Raw genomic sequence first — 21,218 nt, 5'->3', positions numbered from 1 at the left:
TCTTGGAAGATGGGAACTGAGCTGACCATGAACTAAACCTAACACACAACTAGCAGTGGCCGGGTAGCATGCCTACGTTGATTCTAGATGCCCAGCACCAGCCGGAGGACTAAATAATGCTAGCAGAGGAAAATATTAGTCCTAGCTCACCTCTAGAGAAATACCCCAAAAGGAGACAGAGGCCCCCCACATGTATTGGCGGTGAATTAAGATGAAACAACAAACGTAGTATGAAAATAGGTTTAGCAAATTTGAGGTCCACTTACTACATAGCAGAAGACAGAAAGGACACTTTCATGGTCAGCTAAAAACCCTAATCAAAACACCATCCAGAAATTACTTTAAAACTCTGGCATTAACTCATAACACCAGAGTGGCAATTCCTGTTCACAAGAGCTTTCCAGACACAGTAACGAAACTACAGCTGTGAACTGGAACAAAAATGCAAAAACAAACATGGACAAGAGTCCAACTTATCTAGTAGTTGTCTAGGAGCAGGAACAAGCACAGAGAGGCTTCTGATAACATTGTTGACCGGCAAGAAACTAACAGAGCAGCAAGGTTATATAGCGACTCCCACATCTTGATGGGAACAGGTGAACAGAGAAGATGAAGACACCAGTTCAATTCCACCAGTAGCCACCGGGGGAGCCCAGAATCCAAATTCACAACACCGCTGACTTCCTCTGTGTGAGCCGCGGGTTCATTCTTGTTTTGAAAGCGGCGTGCTTCTGCCGCTGTGGCGTCGCTCTTAAGTGCTGGCGTCCCCGGCCATAGATACGGGACTTGCCTGCACTTCCTGGTTTATTACATGCAGGATGCGGGGAGCCGCCGCCGCCATCTTGGATCATCTCTTCAGCGCTGCAGCGCCCTGTATCAGCGTCTTTTTCTCTGCGGCTGTTGCGGTCAGCCATGGCAGCTTAGTAGCAAACTGTGCAGGAGATATTCCGGTGCCGGAGGCTGTAGGTTTTAGGTGGAATCTCGAAGATAAGCTTAATAAAATCGCTTAATTAGGTGGCCCCAGTGTGGAGCTCACAGCTGAGACGTCCTCTCAGAATCAGCGCTGGCCACGCCCCCCAATATTTCACATTTTTCATTTCAATTAGATTTTTATTGAGTTTAAACAAAGAAAACGAATAACAAAACATAACTGTATCTGTATAACTGTAGTAAATATTCTATAGCAGGTACAAGTGTACAATCAGGAAAAGAAACCGTCAAATTGCTTTTTTAATTGTGACCATTTACCCCATCTGGCATGAAAACGATCTTTGGATAGAAGATTAGTATAATAAATTTCCTCATATACAAAATGTCTATCGATCAACAATATCAAATGTTTCACGTTGGGCGGGCGAATGTTATTCCACTCTTTCACAATCAAGTAGCTCGCGGACATTAGAACATGAGCTGTTAGAAATCTGTCCATTTTGAATTGATGTAGATTAATGAGCAATAAGGCCATATCAGGGCATGGCAATATAGTTTCCCCAGTCAGAAGTGAAATTATTAAGAAAATCTCAGACCAGAAATTTTTCAGAAGGGGACAGGACCAGAAAACATGTAGCAAATCTGCTGACTGACCACATTTCCTCCAACACATCCCATCATGACCCTTAATAAAATGTTTAAGTCTATTGGGAGTTAAATAATATCGCTGAATTAGTTTATAATGGGTTTCCAGGGTATTCGAGCATCTGGAGGCTTTCGTAGCTAATTTGAATGATTGTGTCCATTGAGATGGTGAAATTGTTTTATTTAATCTTTGTGCCCATTTCTCAAAGGAACCCGAGCTGCTAAAAGTATATTTGTCAGTCAATATATTATAGAAGGACCTCAGACAGCTTTTGTTTTTTAGAGGTGGGGTTTTGAAAAAATTAATGGCAGTTTGATTAAGTAATATTTTTTTGGGAGTGTTTAGTTCTAATCTTTTATACTCCTCTTTAAGCAAATAATAATTCATAAATTCACAACTCTCAATCTTAAATTTATCTTTCAGTATTTGAAAGGGAACAAATTTATTAGCTTCTAGCATATCATGGATAAACTTAATCCCTAGTGTCGACCACTTTTCAAAACGAAATCTAAGTGTGGGCCTAACCGGGAGCAAGTATGAAATGGGGAGTGGGTAGACAGGATGAGGAGGTCTGTTGGATTTATGAGCTTGGAAATGTATCCAGCTTGAACTGCCGCCTTGATGATGGGATTATGAATACTCTCAACTTTCTGATGCTTTATAAAAAATCTATATAGATATAAAAGGGGTTCCTGGTTGGGCATGGAGGTTAATTCCATTTTGGGCCATTCCAAATTTTCAGTATTCCTGAACCATAATTTGGTTTGGTCAAGGATACTGGAGTGGTAATATGCGTTTATATCCGGAAGAGCAATTCCCCCGTTCTCTTTAGAACGAATCAAAATTTGTTTTTTTATCCTCGATTTCCCCTTAGGCCATATAAATCTGTTCATTTGTTTAATCAAATTTTGTAAAATAAGATTGGGAAGTGGTAGGGGGACATTCCTAAAGAAATATAGAATTTTAGGAAGGAGAAGCATTTTATATAAGGTAATTCTTCCAAGCCATGAGGAAGGGGATTTTGAAATGGTTTTAATAGTTTGTTCTATTTCGTTGTAAACGTGATCAGCGTTAATCTTGTATAGATTGTGTATATCATTCGTCAATAAAATGCCCAGGTAAGGGGTTTGGGTACGGTTCCATATGAAAGGGTAGGAACTGTGTAGTATCTGTTTCGTTTGAGTTGATAAGTAGAGAGATAGTACAATAGTTTTGGAATGGTTCAATTTATAGAGAGAAACTCTACCAAAGTCCTTTATAATTTCCCAAGCGTATTTGATTGAGCTAATTGGGTTTGACAAGGTTAGGATAATATCATCCGCATATAATCCAATTTTATGATCTATGTTGCCTGAGGATATACCTTTAATCTCTTCAGAGTCCCTGATGTACTGAGCTAACGGTTCAAGACTAAGGATAAAAATCAGAGGGGAAAGTGGGCATCCCTGCCTCGTGCCGTTAGAGATCGGGAACTGTTCTGACATTATGTTGTTAACAAATACAGCGGCTGAAGGGGCAGAGTATAATGTTTGTATGCTATTGATTAGGTTTGGACTAAAATTTAATTTCTTGAGTACCGCAAATGCAAAGTCCCAGCTCAAACGATCAAACGCTTTTTCAGCGTCTAAAGTGATGAATAAACTGGGAATCTGCCTACGGTTACATAGAGAAAGAAGATTCAACACCCGTCTAGTGCTATCGTATGTTTGTCTTTGTTTGACAAAACCTACCTGATCAGGATGAATAACATCTGGAATAATGTGTTGTAGTCTATTTGCTATGATTTTTGCATATGCTTTAATGTCGGTATTTAGTAATGAAATTGGTCTAAAATTTTCAATTTTTGTTGTATCTTTATTGGGTTTAGGAATGACTACTATTGTGGCTTTGAGCATTTCATTGTCACATTTTCCATTCACTCTGATAAAATTGAGTGTCTGGGTTAGGTGGGGGATAAGCAATTTTTGAAACTGTTTGTAGTACTCACTCGTGAAACCGTCTGGACCCGGTGCTTTGTTAATTTTAAAGGCATTAATAACATTCATAACCTCTTTCTCGCTAAAGGGCATATCAAGTGTTTCTCTTTGCTCTGGCGTAAGGCTCCCCAGTTTTATTTTCTCTAGAAATAAATCAATTTGGTCTTGGGAGGGAGGTGAGACCTCTATATTATCTTTCAGGTTATATAGTTTAAAGTAATAATCCCTGAAAGCCTTTGCGATGTCCTTTGGTTTTAGAACATCGCCAGAAGCCAAAGATATTCTATCAACCACCTTTCTCATCTTTATAGGTTTGAATTTGTTGGCCATCAGCCTAGTTGGTCTATTATTGTCCGTATAGTATCCAGCCCCAAAAAAAGTGGCTTTTTTATCATACTGAGCAATTAATAAATTCCTAAGATCTAGCCTACAAATATGCAATTCTTTGTGTTTGTCAAAACTACTATCATTTTGAGCAGAGGCTTCCAGGATTTTAATTTTTTCTATTAGTTCTTTCTGTCTAAACTCTCTTATTTTTTTTTGTTTAGCTCCAAGCTGAATTAATGTTCCCCTAATCACACACTTGTGGGCTTGCCATAATATCTCTGGGTTGATTTCTTGTGTAGAGTTTTCAACAAAATAGTGGGAGATGGTTTGTTCTATTAATTTGGAATTTTCCTGTGTATTGGTTATAAATTTACTGTATTTCCAATTGTATGATTTATTTTCTCTATCTGTATTTTTAAGTCTAAGGAGGATAGGTGCATGGTCTGACCAAGTGATTGGGCCCGTGACAAATTTTTCATATAGATCTAAAACTGAAAGACTTGTGAAAATATGATCAATCCTAGTGAAGGATTTATTATGTGGGCAATATCTTGTGAATTCTTTTGAATTAGTATTCAGCACTCTACAGCTGTCTTGTAATCCAGATTGTCTTAGCCAGTTAGATAAATTTTGTTGTTTATAATAGGTCAGTGGGTGGGAACAATCCAAATGGGGGTCAACAATGTGATTAAAATCCCCACCCCATACAACATGGCCCTCACTAAAGTCTTCCAGCTTTTTTTTGAATTTATTTAGAAAACGAATTTGGCTTGAATTGGGGGCATGTATGTTAGCAATGGTAAAATTAACATCTCCCAATCTTCCCTTAATACTGATTTGTCTACCTTCCTCGTCTTTTATTGTATCAATTATTTTAAAAGGTAAATCTTTGTGAATGGCTATCGCAACCCCGGCTTTCTTCTTTTCACTGTTTGAAAAGAATATTTGCGAGAAATATTTATTTCGAAGTCTATGGTTATCAGATTCTAATAAATGAGTTTCCTGAAGCAGGACTATATCAGCTTTAAGTCTACGCATATCTTTCCAAAGAGTAAATCTCTTGTAGGGGTTGTTCAAACCATTCACGTTATAGGACACAATATTTAAAGACATAGTATTGGTGTTTGTATATTGTGTAGTGATGTCTGTATTTACAATTAGAATTGTCCACAGAGAAGGAGATTAATAAGACCAGCAAACCCTGTAGAAACAAAAGAGGCAACCTACACAGAACCTGTATCCCCAACATGACGATGATGATGAACCCTTCCAGATCAGATGAAAGTGAAAGCAAACGACGGTCTCCGCTTAGTAGAGATGCACACAGACCTGCATACAGATAAAAGATAAAAATAACATAATTGCAACCAGCAAAAAAGTGGGTTAGAAAACCAACAGTTGATGCACACCGAAGTGTGTGTGTAAATGAGTAAGTACTCATTTAAAGTTTAGGGGGTGAAATTAAGGGCCAAGTGAGTGGGGCCAACCCAAAATAATTCAAAAGCTTCATCTGTTTTTCTTCGTGATCCACGAGGGCTTGACATGTCCTGGAAGATGATCAGAAACTCCGCTGTCTTTGTGTCCAGAACTTGATCTCTCCATGGGCGGCAGGCCTAGATCATGAATAAATTTGTCAGAGTTATTTAAGTCAGTTAGCGCAAAAATGACATCTTCCTTAATCACGATCAATTTGGTTGGAAATCCCCATTTATACAGTATCTTATTATTCCTAAGATGGTCAGTGACAGGAATGTATTATCTCCGTTTTTGTAATGTGGCTCTTGAAAAGTCTGCGAAAATTTTAATCTTGTTGTAGGGGGTCGGTAAATTTGGCAATTGCCTGCTTTTCCTAAGAATTTCCTCTTTAATTTGAAAATAGTGAAAACAGGCTATGACGTCCCTGGGAGCTGTAGTTGGTGCGTATTTGGATTTAGGTAGTCTGTGAATGCGCTCCAGTGTTAGATCACCCCTAGAAGCCTTAGGAAGAACCGAGTGAAGCATTTTTTGGGTGTATTCTGTAAGATCACGATCTTTGATTGACTCAGGTATCCCTCTAAATTTTAAGTTACTACGCCTGCTTCTATCTTCTTGTTCAACTTGTTTTGATTTTATTTGGGCCACCTCGTCTTCCAGGTTGTAATGTGCATCTATCAATTTATTATGGGACTCCACCAATTCCCCCATTTTCCGTTCAAGGTGGTCCACACGCTGTCCAAGATCATCTATATCTTTGCGGAGGGATAGATTATGAGATTCCAATTGTGACTGGAAAGATTGAGCCAAAAGAAGAATAATGTTCTTAATGAATATTTCTGATGCATTTTTATTAGAAGCGTCCACATCAGATAGTGACTGTATAAGAGTATCAGCAAGTGTTGGGTTGCCGAGATCCTTGGGGGAATGAATAAGAATTGAATCTTTATTCTGAAGGCTCTCCTGAGCTGCAGCAACCAAAATATTCCCTTTAGAATAGGGAGTATCATGGGAGCCGATCGGCACCTTAATGGGGCTGGCATTAATATTAGATCCGGTACTATATGTAGCATAAGCAGCCTTTCCAGGGGCTGGTGGGGTAAAGGGAGCATCAGATATAAATGAAACATCCTGGCAAGATGTGGCCCCTTTAACCGGCGTTATAAATTGATCCCCGGCTGTTAAAATAACTGGCGCACATTTTTCAGCCTTTCCGGCGCTTTGTTTTTGTGAGCGCTGCTGATTAGAGCGCTCGTTCTCCTTTTCAAGATGGCCGCTCTCGCGGGAAGACGAGCGAGAGCGGGAGCTCCGTGCAGGGCTATTTTCCAGCGTTCCCCTCCGCTTACTCACGGTTACCGCTGACTTCCTCTGTGTGAGCCGCGGGTTCATTTTCGTCTTGAAAGCGGCGTGCTTCTGCCGCTGTGGCGTCGCTCTTAAGTGCTGGCGTCCCCGGCCATAGATACGGGACTTGCCTGCACTTCCTGGTATTTTACATGCTGGATGCGGGGAGCCGCCGCCGCCATCTTGGATCATCTCTTCAGCGCTACAGCGCTCTGTATCAGCGTATTTTTCTCTGCGGCTGCTGCGGTCAGCCATGGCTGCTTAGTAGCGATCTGTGCAGGAGATATTCCGGTGTCGGAGGCTGTAGTTTTTAGGTGGAATCTTGAAGAAAAGCTTAATAAAATCGCTTAATTAGGTGGCCCCAGTGTGGAGCTCACAGCTGAGACGTCCTCTCAGAATCAGCGCTGGCCACGCCCCTCAATATTTCACATTTTTCCCCATTGGGTCATAACTTCTTTTACAATGATCAGAGGTTGAAATTTTTTGCGTTTTCCTGCTCTTTCCAATGGCTTACAAGCATAAGTGAAGCGGTGAGCAGCAGTTTCTATTAGTATAGGACCCAATGGGGAAATGGGGAAAAATGTGAAATGTTTTCCGTTATCTCGTATACTATTAGAGACTGCTGCTCACTGCTTCACTTATGCTTGTAGGCCATTGGAAATAGCAGGTAAACGCATCATTCTAACAGAAGTTTTGACCCAGTGGGGAAATGGGGAAAAATGTGCACATTACACCCTACACTCTATAATCTACACCCTACACGCTACACCCTACACCCTACATGCTACACCCTACCCTATACACCCTACACCCTACACGCTACACGCTACATGCTAAACTCTACACTCTACACGCTACACGCTACACGCTACACGCTACACCCTACACTCTACACCCTACACCCTACACGCTACACCGTACACCCTACTACCTACACGCTACACGCTACACGCTACACCCTACACTCTACACCCTACACCCTACACGCTACACTCTACACGCTACACGCTACACGCTACACTCTACACCCTACACTCTACACCATACACCTTACACTCTACGTTCTACACCCTACACGCTACACGCTACACCCTACACGCTACACTCTACACCCTACACAATACACCCTACACTCTACACGCTACAAGCAACACGCTACACGCTACACTCTACACCCTACACGCTACACCCTACACTCTACACCCTACAGCCTACATGCTACATGCTACACTCTACATCCTACATGCTACACCCTACACGCTACACGCTACACACTACACTCTACACTCTACACTCTACACGCTACACGCTACACTCTACACCCTACAGGCTACACTACACGCTACACACTACACCCTTCACTCTACACCCTACACCCTACACGCTACACGCTACATGCTACACTCTACACCTTACATGCTACACGCTACACGCTACATGCTACACGCTACACCCTACACTCTACACCCTACACGCTACACCCTACACGCTACACCCTACACCCTACTCCCTACACGCTACACTCTACACTCTACACCCTACACCCTACATGCTACACGCTACACTCTACAACCTACACTCTACACCCTACAGCCTACATGCTACATGCTACACTCTACATCCTACATGCTACACCCTACACGCTACACGCTACACACTACACTCTACACCCTACACCCTACACGCTACACCGTACACCCTACTACCTACACGCTACACGCTACACGCTACACCCTACACTCTACACCCTACACCCTACACGCTACACTCTACACGCTACACGCTACACGCTACACTCTACACCCTACACTCTACACCATACACCTTACACTCTACGTTCTACACCCTACACGCTACACGCTACACCCTACACGCTACAATCTACACCCTACACAATACACCCTACACTCTACACGCTACAAGCAACACGCTACACGCTACACTCTACACCCTACACGCTACACCCTACACTCTACACCCTACAGCCTACATGCTACATGCTACACTCTACATCCTACATGCTACACCCTACACGCTACACGCTACACACTACACTCTACACTCTACACTCTACACGCTACACGCTACACTCTACACCCTACAGGCTACACTACACGCTACACACTACACCCTTCACTCTACACCCTACACCCTACACGCTACACGCTACATGCTACACTCTACACTCTACACCTTACATGCTACACGCTACACGCTACATGCTACACGCTACACCCTACACTCTACACCCTACACGCTACACCCTACACGCTACACCCTACACCCTACTCCCTACACGCTACACTCTACACTCTACACCCTACACCCTACATGCTACACGCTACACTCTACAACCTACACTCTACACCCTACAGCCTACATGCTACATGCTACACTCTACATCCTACATGCTACACCCTACACGCTACACGCTACACACTACACTCTACACTCTACACGCTACACGCTACACTCTACACCCTACAGGCTACACTACACGCTACACACTACACCCTTCACTCTACACCCTACACCCTACACGCTACACGCTACATGCTACACTCTACACTCTACACCTTACATGCTACACGCTACACGCTACATGCTACACGCTACACCCTACACTCTACACCCTACACGCTACACCCTACACGCTACACCCTACACCCTACTCCCTACACGCTACACTCTACACTCTACACCCTACACCCTACATGCTACATGCTACACTCTACACCCTACACGCTACACCCTACACGCTACACTCTACACGCTACACTCTACACTCTACACCCTACACGCTACACTCTACACCCTACACGCTACACCCTACACTACACGCTACATGCTACACTCTACACCATACACGCTACACCCTACACTCTACACCCTACATACTACACACTACACGTTACACTCTACACCCTACACGCTACACCCTACATTCTACACCCTACACCCTAGACGCTACATGCTACACTCTACACCCTACATGATACACCCTACACTCTACATGCTACACCCTACACTCTACACCCTACACCCTACACCCTACACCCTACACTCTACACCCTACACAATACACCCTACACTCTACACGCTACAAGCAACACGCTACACGCTACACTCTACACCCTACACGCTACACCCTACACTCTACACCCTACAGCCTACATGCTACATGCAACACTCTACATCCTTCATGCTACACCCTACACGCTACACGCTACACACTACACTCTACACTCTACACTCTACACGCTACACGCTACACTCTACACCCTACAGGCTACACTACACGCTACACCCTACACCCTTCACTCTACACCCTACACCCTACACGCTACACGCTACATGCTACACTCTACACTCTACACCTTACATGCTACACGCTACACGCTACATGCTACACGCTACACCCTACACTCTACACCCTACACCCTACACGCTACACCCTACACGCTACACCCTACACCCTACTCCCTACACGCTACACTCTACACTCTACACCCTACACCCTACACGCTACACGCTACACTCTACAACCTACACTCTACACCATACACCCTACACTCTACATTCTACACCCTACACGCTACACCCTACACGCTACACTCTACACGCTACACTCTACACTCTACACCCTACACGCTACACTCTACACCCTACACCCTACATACTACACACTACACGTTACACTCTACACCCTACACGCTACACCCTACATTCTACACCCTACACCCTACACGCTACATGCTACACTCTACACCCTACACGCTACACTCTACACCCTACATGCTACACTCTACACCCTACACGCTACACCCTACACCCTACACCCTACACTCTACACGCTACACGCTACACTCTACACCCTACACGCTGCACTCTACACGCTACACGCTACACTCTACACCCTACAGGCTACACTCTACATTCTACACCCTACACCCTTCACTCTACACCCTACACCCTAAACGCTACACGCTACATGCTACACTCTACACTCTACACCCTACATGCTACACGCTACACGCTACATGCTACACGCTACACCCTACACTCTACACCCTACACGCTACACCCTACACGCTACACCCTACACCCTACTCCCTACACGCTACACTCTACACTCTACACCCTACACGCTACACGCTACACTCTACACCCTACACGCTACACGCTACATGCTACACTCTACACCCTACACGCTACACTTTACACCCTACACGCTACACTATACACGCTACACCCTACACCCTACACCCTACACCCTACACCCTACACCCTACACGCTACACGCTACACACTACACGCTACACGCTACAATCTACACGCTACATGCTACACCCTTCACTCCACACTCTACACCCTACACGCTACACCCTACACCCTACACTCTACACGCTACATGCTACACGCTACACGCTACACTCTACACCTTACACGCTACACCCTACACCCTACACCCTACACCCTACATGCTACACTCTACACCCTACACTCTACACCCTTCACGCTACACTTTACACCCTACACGCTACAACCTACACTCTACACCTCACATCCTACACGCTACACTCTACACCCTATACGCTACACCCTACACTCTACACCCTACACCCTACATGCTACACTATACACGCTACACTCTACACCCTACACCCTACATGCTACACGCTACACCCTACACTCTACACCCTACACGCTACATGCTACACTCTACACCCTACACCCTACATTCTACACTTTACACCCTACACGCCACACCCTACACCCTACATGCTGCACACTACACGCTACAATCTACACCTCACACGCTATACCATACACTCTACACCCTACACGCTACACTCTACACCCTATACGCTACACCCTACAATCTACACCCTACACCCTACACCCTTCACGCTACACGCTACACGATAAATGCTACACTTTACACCCTACACGCTACACCCTACACTCTACACCCTACACCCTACACCCTTCACGCTACACGCTACACGATACATGCTACACTCTACACCCTACACGCTACACCCTACACTCTACACCCTACATCCTACATGCTACATGCTACACGCTACACCCTACACCCTACACGCTACACGCTACACTCTACACCCTACACGCTACACTCTACACCCTACACGCTACACCCTACACGCTACAGGCTACACTCTACACCCTACACCCTACACGCTACACCCTACACGCTACACCCTACACGCTACACTCTACACCCTACACGCTACACACTACACTCTAGACCCTACACCCTACACCCTACACGCTACACGCTACACGATACACGCTACACTCTACACTCTACGCCCTACACGCTACACGCTACACGCTACACCCTACACCCTACACGCTACACGCTACACTCTACACCCTACACGCTACACTCTACACCCTACACGCTACACCCTACACGCTACACTCTACACCCTACATTCTACACTCTACACCCTACACGCTACACCCTACACCCTACACGCTGCACACTACACGCTACAATCTACACCCTACACACTACACCCTACACTCTACACCCTACACCCTACATGCTACATGCTACACTCTACACCCTACACGCTATACCCTACACCCTACATGCTACACCCTACACTCTACACCCTACACCCTACACGCTACACTCTACACCCTACACGCTACACCCTACACGCTACACCCTACAGCCTACACCCTACACGCTACACGCTACACTCTACACCCTACACGCTACACGCTACATGCTACACTCTACACCTTACACGCTACACTTTACACCTTACACCCTACACGCTACACTCTACACGCTACACCCTACACCCTACACCCTACACGCTACACGCTACACACTACACGCTACACGCTACAATCTACACGCTACATGCTGCACCCTACACGCCACACTCTACACCCTACACGCTACACCCTACACTCTACACGCTACACTTTACACCCTACACGCTACAACCTACACTCTACACCCTACATCCTACACGCTACACGCTACAATCTACACCCTACATCCTACACCCTACACGCTACACTCTACACCCTACACGCTACACTCTACAACCTTCACGCTACACTTTACACCCTACACGCTACAACCTACACTCTACACCCTACATCCTACACGCTACACTATACACGCTACACTCTACACCCTACACCCTACATGCTACACGCTACACCCTACACTCTACACCCTACACGCTACATGCTACACTCTACACCCTACACCCTACATTCTACACTTTACACCCTACACGCCACACCCTACACCCTACATGCTGCACACTACACGCTACAATCTACACCTCACACGCTATACCATACACTCTACACCCTACACGCTACACTCTACACCCTATACGCTACACCCTACAATCTACACCCTACACCCTACACCCTTCACGCTACACGCTACACGATAAATGCTACACTTTACACCCTACACGCTACACCCTACACTCTACACCCTACACCCTACACCCTTCACGCTACACGCTACACGATACATGCTACACTCTACACCCTACACGCTACACCCTACACTCTACACCCTACATCCTACATGCTACATGCTACACGCTACACCCTACACCCTACACGCTACACGCTACACTCTACACCCTACACGCTACACTCTACACCCTACACGCTACACCCTACACGCTACAGGCTACACTCTACACCCTACACCCTACACGCTACACCCTACACGCTACACCCTACACGCTACACTCTACACCCTACACGCTACACACTACACTCTAGACCCTACACCCTACACCCTACACGCTACACGCTACACGATACACGCTACACTCTACACTCTACGCCCTACACGCTACACGCTACACGCTACACCCTACACCCTACACGCTACACGCTACACTCTACACCCTACACGCTACACTCTACACCCTACACGCTACACCCTACACGCTACACTCTACACCCTACATTCTACACTCTACACCCTACACGCTACACCCTACACCCTACACGCTGCACACTACACGCTACAATCTACACCCTACACACTACACCCTACACTCTACACCCTACACCCTACATGCTACATGCTACACTCTACACCCTACACGCTATACCCTACACCCTACATGCTACACCCTACACTCTACACCCTACACCCTACACGCTACACTCTACACCCTACACGCTACACCCTACACGCTACACCCTACAGCCTACACCCTACACGCTACACGCTACACTCTACACCCTACACGCTACACGCTACATGCTACACTCTACACCTTACACGCTACACTTTACACCTTACACCCTACACGCTACACTCTACACGCTACACCCTACACCCTACACCCTACACGCTACACGCTACACACTACACGCTACACGCTACAATCTACACGCTACATGCTGCACCCTACACGCCACACTCTACACCCTACACGCTACACCCTACACTCTACACGCTACACTTTACACCCTACACGCTACAACCTACACTCTACACCCTACATCCTACACGCTACACGCTACAATCTACACCCTACATCCTACACCCTACACGCTACACTCTACACCCTACACGCTACACTCTACAACCTTCACGCTACACTTTACACCCTACACGCTACAACCTACACTCTACACCCTACATCCTACACGCTACACTCTACACCCTATACGCTACACCCTACACTCTACACCCTACACCCTACACGCTACACTATACACGCTACACTCTACACCCTACACCCTACATGCTACACGCTACACGCTACACCCTACACTCTACACCCCACACCCTACACGCTACACGCTACACTCTACACCCTACATTCTACTCTCTACACCCTACACGCTACACCCTACATCCTACATGCTGCACACTACACGCTACAATCTACACCCTACACGCTACACTCTACACCCTACACGCTACACTCTACACCCTATACGCTACACCCTACAATCTACACCCTACACCCTACACCCTTCACGCTACACGCTACACGATACATGCTACACTCTACACCCCACACGCTACACCCTACACTCTATACCCTACACCCTACACCCTTCACGCTACACGCTACACGATACATGCTACACTCTACACCCTACACGCTACACCCTACTACAGTGTAGCATGTGGGGTGTAGGGTGTAGAGTGTAGGGTGTAGCGTGTAGCGTGTATCGTGTAGCGTGTAGAGTGTAGCATGTAGGGTGTAGGGTGTAGATTGTAGGGTGTAGCATGTAGGGTGTAGAGTGTAGCGTGTAGCGTGTAGGGTGTAGAATGTAGAGTGTAGGGTGTAGAGTGTAGTGTGTAGCATGTAGGGTGTAGGGTGTAGCGTGTAGGGTGTAGAGTGTAGGGTGTAGGGTGTAGAGTGTAGTGTGTAGCATGTAGGGTGTAGGGTGTAGCGTGTAGGGTGTAGAGTGTAGGGTGTAGCATGTAGGGTGTAGAGAGTTGCACGTAGCGTGTAGGGTGTAGGGTGTAGAGTGTAGGGTGTAGCGTGTAGGGTGTAGGGTGTAGAGTGTAGTGTAGCGTGTAGGGTGTAGAGTGTAGCGTGTTTCGTGTAGCGTGTAGCGTGTAGGGTGTAGGGTGTGGGGTGTTGAGTGTAGGGTGTAGCGTATAGGGTGTAGAGTGTAGCGTGTAGAGTGTAGGGTGTAGAGTGTAGGGTGTAGCGTGTAGGGTGTAGAGTGTAGCGTGTAGGGTGTATAGTGTACCGTGTAGCGTGTAGGGTGTTGGGTGTAGCGTGTAGGGTGTAGAGTGTAGCGTGTAGGGTGTAGAGTGTAGCGTGTAGCGTGTAGCGTGTAGGGTGTAGGGTGTAGAGTGTAGGGTGTAGCGTGTAGGGTGTAGAGTGTAGCGTGTAGCGTGTAGCGTGTAGCGTGTAGGGTGTAGGGTGTAGAGTGTAGAGTGTAGGGTGTAGAGTGTAACGTGTAGTGTGTAGGATGTAGCGTGTTGCGTGTAGCGTGTGTAGTGTAGCGTGTAGGGTGTAGAGTGTAGCGTGTAGCGTGTTGCGTGTAGCATGCAGCGTGTAGGGTGTAGAGTGTAGCGTATAGCGTGTAGAGTGTAGCGTGTAGGGTGTAGGGTGTAGCGTGTAGAGTGTAGCGTGTAGTGTGTAGTTTGTATCGTGTAGGGTGTAGAGTGTAGCGTTTAGCGTGTAGCGTGTAGGGTGTAGAGTGTAGCGTGTAGTGTGTAGGGTGTAGCGTGTAGGGTGTGGAGTGTAGCGTGTAGGCTGTAGGGTGTAGAGTGTAGGGTGTAGCATGTAGGGTGTAGGGTGTAGCGTGTAGGGTGTAGAGTGTAGCATGTAGCGTGTAGGGTGTAGAGTGTAGCGTGTAGCGTGTAGTGTGTAGGGTGTAGAGTGTAGGGTGTAGCGTGTAGCATGTAGGGTGTAGGGTGTAGAGTGTAGGGTGTAGCGTGTAGCGTGTAGGGTGTAGAATGTCGAGTGTAGGGTGTATGGTGTAGAGTGTAGCGTGTAGCGTGTAGTGTGTAGGGTGTAGAGTGTAGGGTGTAGCGTGTAGGCTGTAGAGTGTAGCGTGTAGCGTGTAGCATGAAGGGTGTAGAGTGTAGCGTGTAGGGTGTAGAGTGTAGCGTATAGCGTGTAGAGTGTAGCGTGTAGGGTGTAGCGTGTAGCGGGTAGAGTGTAGAATGTCGAGTGTAGGGTGTATGGTGTAGAGTGTAGGGTGTAGAGTGTAGCGTGTAGCGTGTAGCGTGTAGCGTGTAGGGTGTAGGGTGTAGAGTGTAGGGTGTAGCGTGTAGGGAGTAGGGTGTAGGGTGTAGCATGTAGGGTGTAGCGTGTAGGGTGTAGGGTGTAGAGTGTAGGGTGTAGCATGTAGCATGTAGCGTGTATCGTGTAGGGTGTAGGGTGTAGTGTGTAGGGTGTAGCGTGTAGGGTGTAGCGTGTAGTGTGTAGAGCTTAGCGGGTAGCGGGTAGAATGCAGCGTGTAGCGTGTAGGGAGTAGGGTGTAGGGTGTAGGGTGTAGCGTGTAGAGTGTAGCGTGTAGCGTGTAGTGTGTAGCGTGTAGCGTGTAGGGTGTAGCATGTAGGGTGTAGAGTGTAGCATGTAGCGTGTAGGGTGTAGGGTGTAGAGTGTAGGGTGTAGCGTGTAGGGTGTAGAGTGTAGCGTGTAGGGTGTAGAGTGTAGCGTGTAGCGTGTAGAGTGTAGCGTGTAGGGTGCAGGGTGTAGAGTGTAGGGTGTAGCGTGTACCGTGTAGCGTGTAGGGAGTAGGGTGTAGGGTGTAGCGTGTAGGGTGTAGCGTGTAGGGTGTAGGGTGTAGAGTGTAGCGTGTAGCATGTAGTGTGTAGGGTGTAGAGTGTAGGGTGTAGCGTGTAGCATGTAGGGTGTAGGGTGTAGAGTGTAGGGTGTAGCGTGTAGCGTGTAGGGTGTAGAATGTCGAGTGTAGGGTGTATGGTGTAGAGTGTAGCGTGTAGCGTGTAGTGTGTAGGGTGTAGAGTGTAGGGTGTAGCGTGTAGGCTGTAGAGTGTAGCGTGTAGCGTGTAGCATGAAGGGTGTAGAGTGTAGCGTGTAGGGTGTAGAGTGTAGCGTATAGCGTGTAGAGTGTAGCGTGTAGGGTGTAGCGTGTAGCGGGTAGAGTGTAGAATGTCGAGTGTAGGGTGTATGGTGTAGAGTGTAGGGTGTAGAGTGTAGCGTGTAGCGTGTAGCGTGTAGCGTGTAGGGTGTAGGGTGTAGAGTGTAGGGTGTAGCGTGTAGGGAGTAGGGTGTAGGGTGTAGCATGTAGGGTGTAGCGTGTAGGGTGTAGGGTGTAGAGTGTAGGGTGTAGCATGTAGCATGTAGCGTGTATCGTGTAGGGTGTAGGGTGTAGTGTGTAGGGTGTAGCGTGTAGGGTGTAGCGTGTAGTGTGTAGAGCTTAGCGGGTAGCGGGTAGAATGCAGCGTGTAGCGTGTAGGGAGTAGGGTGTAGGGTGTAGGGTGTAGCGTGTAGAGTGTAGCGTGTAGTGTGTAGCGTGTAGCGTGTAGGGTGTAGCATGTAGGGTGTAGAGTGTAGCATGTAGCGTGTAGGGTGTAGGGTGTAGAGTGTAGGGTGTAGCGTGTAGGGTGTAGAGTGTAGCGTGTAGGGTGTAGAGTGTAGCGTGTAGCGTGTAGAGTGTAGCGTGTAGGGTGCAGGGTGTAGAGTGTAGGGTGTAGCGTGTACCGTGTAGCGTGTAGGGAGTAGGGTGTAGGGTGTAGCGTGTAGGGTGTAGCGTGTAGGGTGTAGGGTGTAGAGTGTAGCGTGTAGCATGTAGCGAGTAGCGTGTAGCGTGTAGGGTGTAGAGTGTAGAGTGTAGTATGTAGCGTGTAGCGTGTAGGGTGTAGGGTGTAGTGTGTAGGGTGTAGCGTGTAGGGTGTAGCGTGTAGGGTGTAGAGTTTAGCGTGTAGCGTGTATCGTGTATCGTGTAGGGTGTAGGGTGTAGAGTGTAGGGTGTAGCGTGTAGGGTGTAGAGTGTAGCGTGTAGCGTGTAGAATGTAGCGTGTAGCGTGTAGGGAGTAGGGTGTAGCGTGTAGGGTGTAGCGTGTAGGGTGTAGGGTGTAGAGTGTAGGGTGTAGCATGTAGCATGTAGCGTGTAGCGTGTAGCGTGTAGGGTGTAGAGTGTAGAGTGTAGCGAGTAGCGTGTAGCGTGTAGGGTGTAGAGTGTAGAGTGTAGTATGTAGCGTGTAGCGTGTAGGGTGTAGGGTGTAGTGTGTAGGGTGTAGCGTGTAGGGTGTAGCGTGTAGGGTGTAGAGTTTAGCGTGTAGCGTGTATCGTGTATCGTGTAGGGTGTAGGGTGTAGAGTGTAGAGTGTAGCGTGTAGCGTGTAGTGTGTAGCGTGTAGGGTGTAGCATGTAGGGTGTAGAGTGTAGCATGTAGCGTGTAGAGTGTAGGGTGTAGAATGTAGGGTGTAGCGTGTAGGGTGTAGAGTGTAGCGTGTAACGTGTAGCTTGTAGCGTGTAGAGTGTAGCGTGTAGGGTGTATGGTGTAGAATGTAGGGTGTAGCGTGTAGGGTGTAGAGTGTAACGTGTAGTGTGTAGCGTGTAGGGTGTAGGGTGTAGAGTGTAGGGTGTAGCGTGTAGGGTGTAGAGTGTAGCGTGTAGCGTGTAGAGTGTAGCGTGTAGGGTGTAGCGTGTAGGGTGTAGAATGTAGAGTGTAGGGTGTATGGTGTAGAGTGTAGGTTGTAGAGTATAGCGTGTAGCGTGTAGCGTGTAGGGTGTAGGGTGTAGAGTGTAGAGTGTAGCGTGTAGGGAGTAGGGTGTAGGGTGTAGCGTGTAGGGTGTAGCGTGTAGGGTGTAGGGTGTAGAGTGTAGGGTGTAGCGTGTAGCATGTAGCGTGTAGCGTGTAGCATGTAGGGTGAAGAGTGTAGAGTGTAGCATGTAGTGTGTAGCGTGTAGGGTGTAGGGTGTAGAGTGAAGGGTGTAGCGTGTAGAGTGTAGCCTGTAGGGTGTAGATTGTAGCGTGTAGCGTGTAGAGTGTAGGGTGTAGCTTTTTCCAATGGCCTACAAGCATAAGTGAAGCAGTGAGCAGCAGTCTCTATTAGGATAGGAGATAACAGAAAACATTTCACATTTTTCCCCATTGGGTCATAACTTCTTTTACAATGATCAGAGGTTGAAATTTTTTGCGTTTTCCTGCTCTTTCCAATGGCTTACAAGCATAAGTGAAGCGGTGAGCAGCAGTTTCTATTAGTATAGGACCCAATGGGGAAATGGGGAAAAATGTGAAATGTTTTCCGTTATCTCTTATACTAATAGAGACTGCTGCTCACTGCTTCACTTATGCTTGTAGGCCATTGGAAATAGCAGGTAAACGCATCATTCTAACAGAAGTTTTGACCCAGTGGGGAAATGGGGAAAAATGTGCACATTACACCCTACTCTCTATAATCTACACCCTACACGCTACACCCTACACCCTACATGCTACACCCTACCCTATACACCCTACACCCTACACGCTACACGCTACATGCTACACTCTACACGCTACACGCTACACGCTACACCCTACACTCTACACCCTACACCCTACACGCTACACCCTACACCCTACTACCTACACGCTACACGCTACACGCTACACCCTACACTCTACACCCTACACCCTACACGCTACACGCTACACTCTACACGCTACACGCTACACGCTACACTCTACACCCTACACTCTACACCATACACCTTACACTCTACGTTCTACACCCTACACGCTACACGCTACACCCTACACGCTACACGCTTCACTCTACACCCTACACGCTACACTCTACACCCTACACAATACACCCTACACTCTACACGCTACAAGCAACACGCTACACGCTACACTCTACACCCTACACGCTACACCCTACACTCTACACCCTACAGCCTACATGCTACATGCTACACTCTACATCCTACATGCTACACCCTACACGCTACACGCTACACACTACACTCTACACTCTACACTCTACACACTACACGCTACACTCTACACCCTACAGGCTACACTACACGCTACACCCTACACCCTTCACTCTACACCCTACACCCTACACGCTACACGCTACATGCTACACTCTACACTCTACACCTTACATGCTACACGCTACACGCTACATGCTACACGCTACACCCTACACTCTACACCCTACACCCTACACGCTACACCCTACACGCTACACCCTACACCCTACTCCCTACACGCTACACTCTACACTCTACACCCTACACCCTACACGCTACACGCTACACTCTACAACCTACACTCTACACCATACACCCTACACTCTACATTCTACACCCTACACGCTACACCCTACACGCTACACTCTACACGCTACACTCTACACTCTACACCCTACACGCTACACTCTACACCCTACACGCTACACCCTACACTACACGCTACATGCTACACTCTACACCATACACGCTACACCCTACACTCTACACCCTACACCCTACATACTACACACTACACGTTACACTCTAAACCCTACACGCTACACCCTACATTCTACACCCTACACCCTACACGCTACATGCTACACTCTACACCCTACACGATACACCCTACACTCTACATGCTACACCCTACACTCTACACCCTACACCCTACACCCTACACTCTACACCCTACACACTACACCCTACACGCTACACGCTACACGCTACACTCTACACCCTACACGCTACACGCTACACGCTACACTCTACACCCTACACGCTACACTCTACACCCTACATGCTACACTCTACACCCTACACGCTACACCCTACACCCTACACCCTACACTCTACACGCTACACGCTACACTCTACACCCTACACGCTGCACTCTACACGCTACACGCTACACTCTACACCCTACAGGCTACACTCTACATTCTACACCCTACACCCTTCACTCTACACCCTACACCCTAAACGCTACACGCTACATGCTACACTCTACACTCTACACCCTACATGCTACACGCTACACGCTACATGCTAAACGCTACACCCTACACTCTACACCCTACACGCTACACCCTACACGCTACAC

Source organism: Ranitomeya variabilis, chromosome 8 (genome assembly GCF_051348905.1).
Source record: "Ranitomeya variabilis isolate aRanVar5 chromosome 8, aRanVar5.hap1, whole genome shotgun sequence".
NCBI classification, from domain to species: domain Eukaryota; kingdom Metazoa; phylum Chordata; class Amphibia; order Anura; family Dendrobatidae; genus Ranitomeya; species Ranitomeya variabilis.
The sequence above is the reverse complement of the archived record's forward strand: the minus strand, read 5'-3'. Positions refer to the sequence as shown.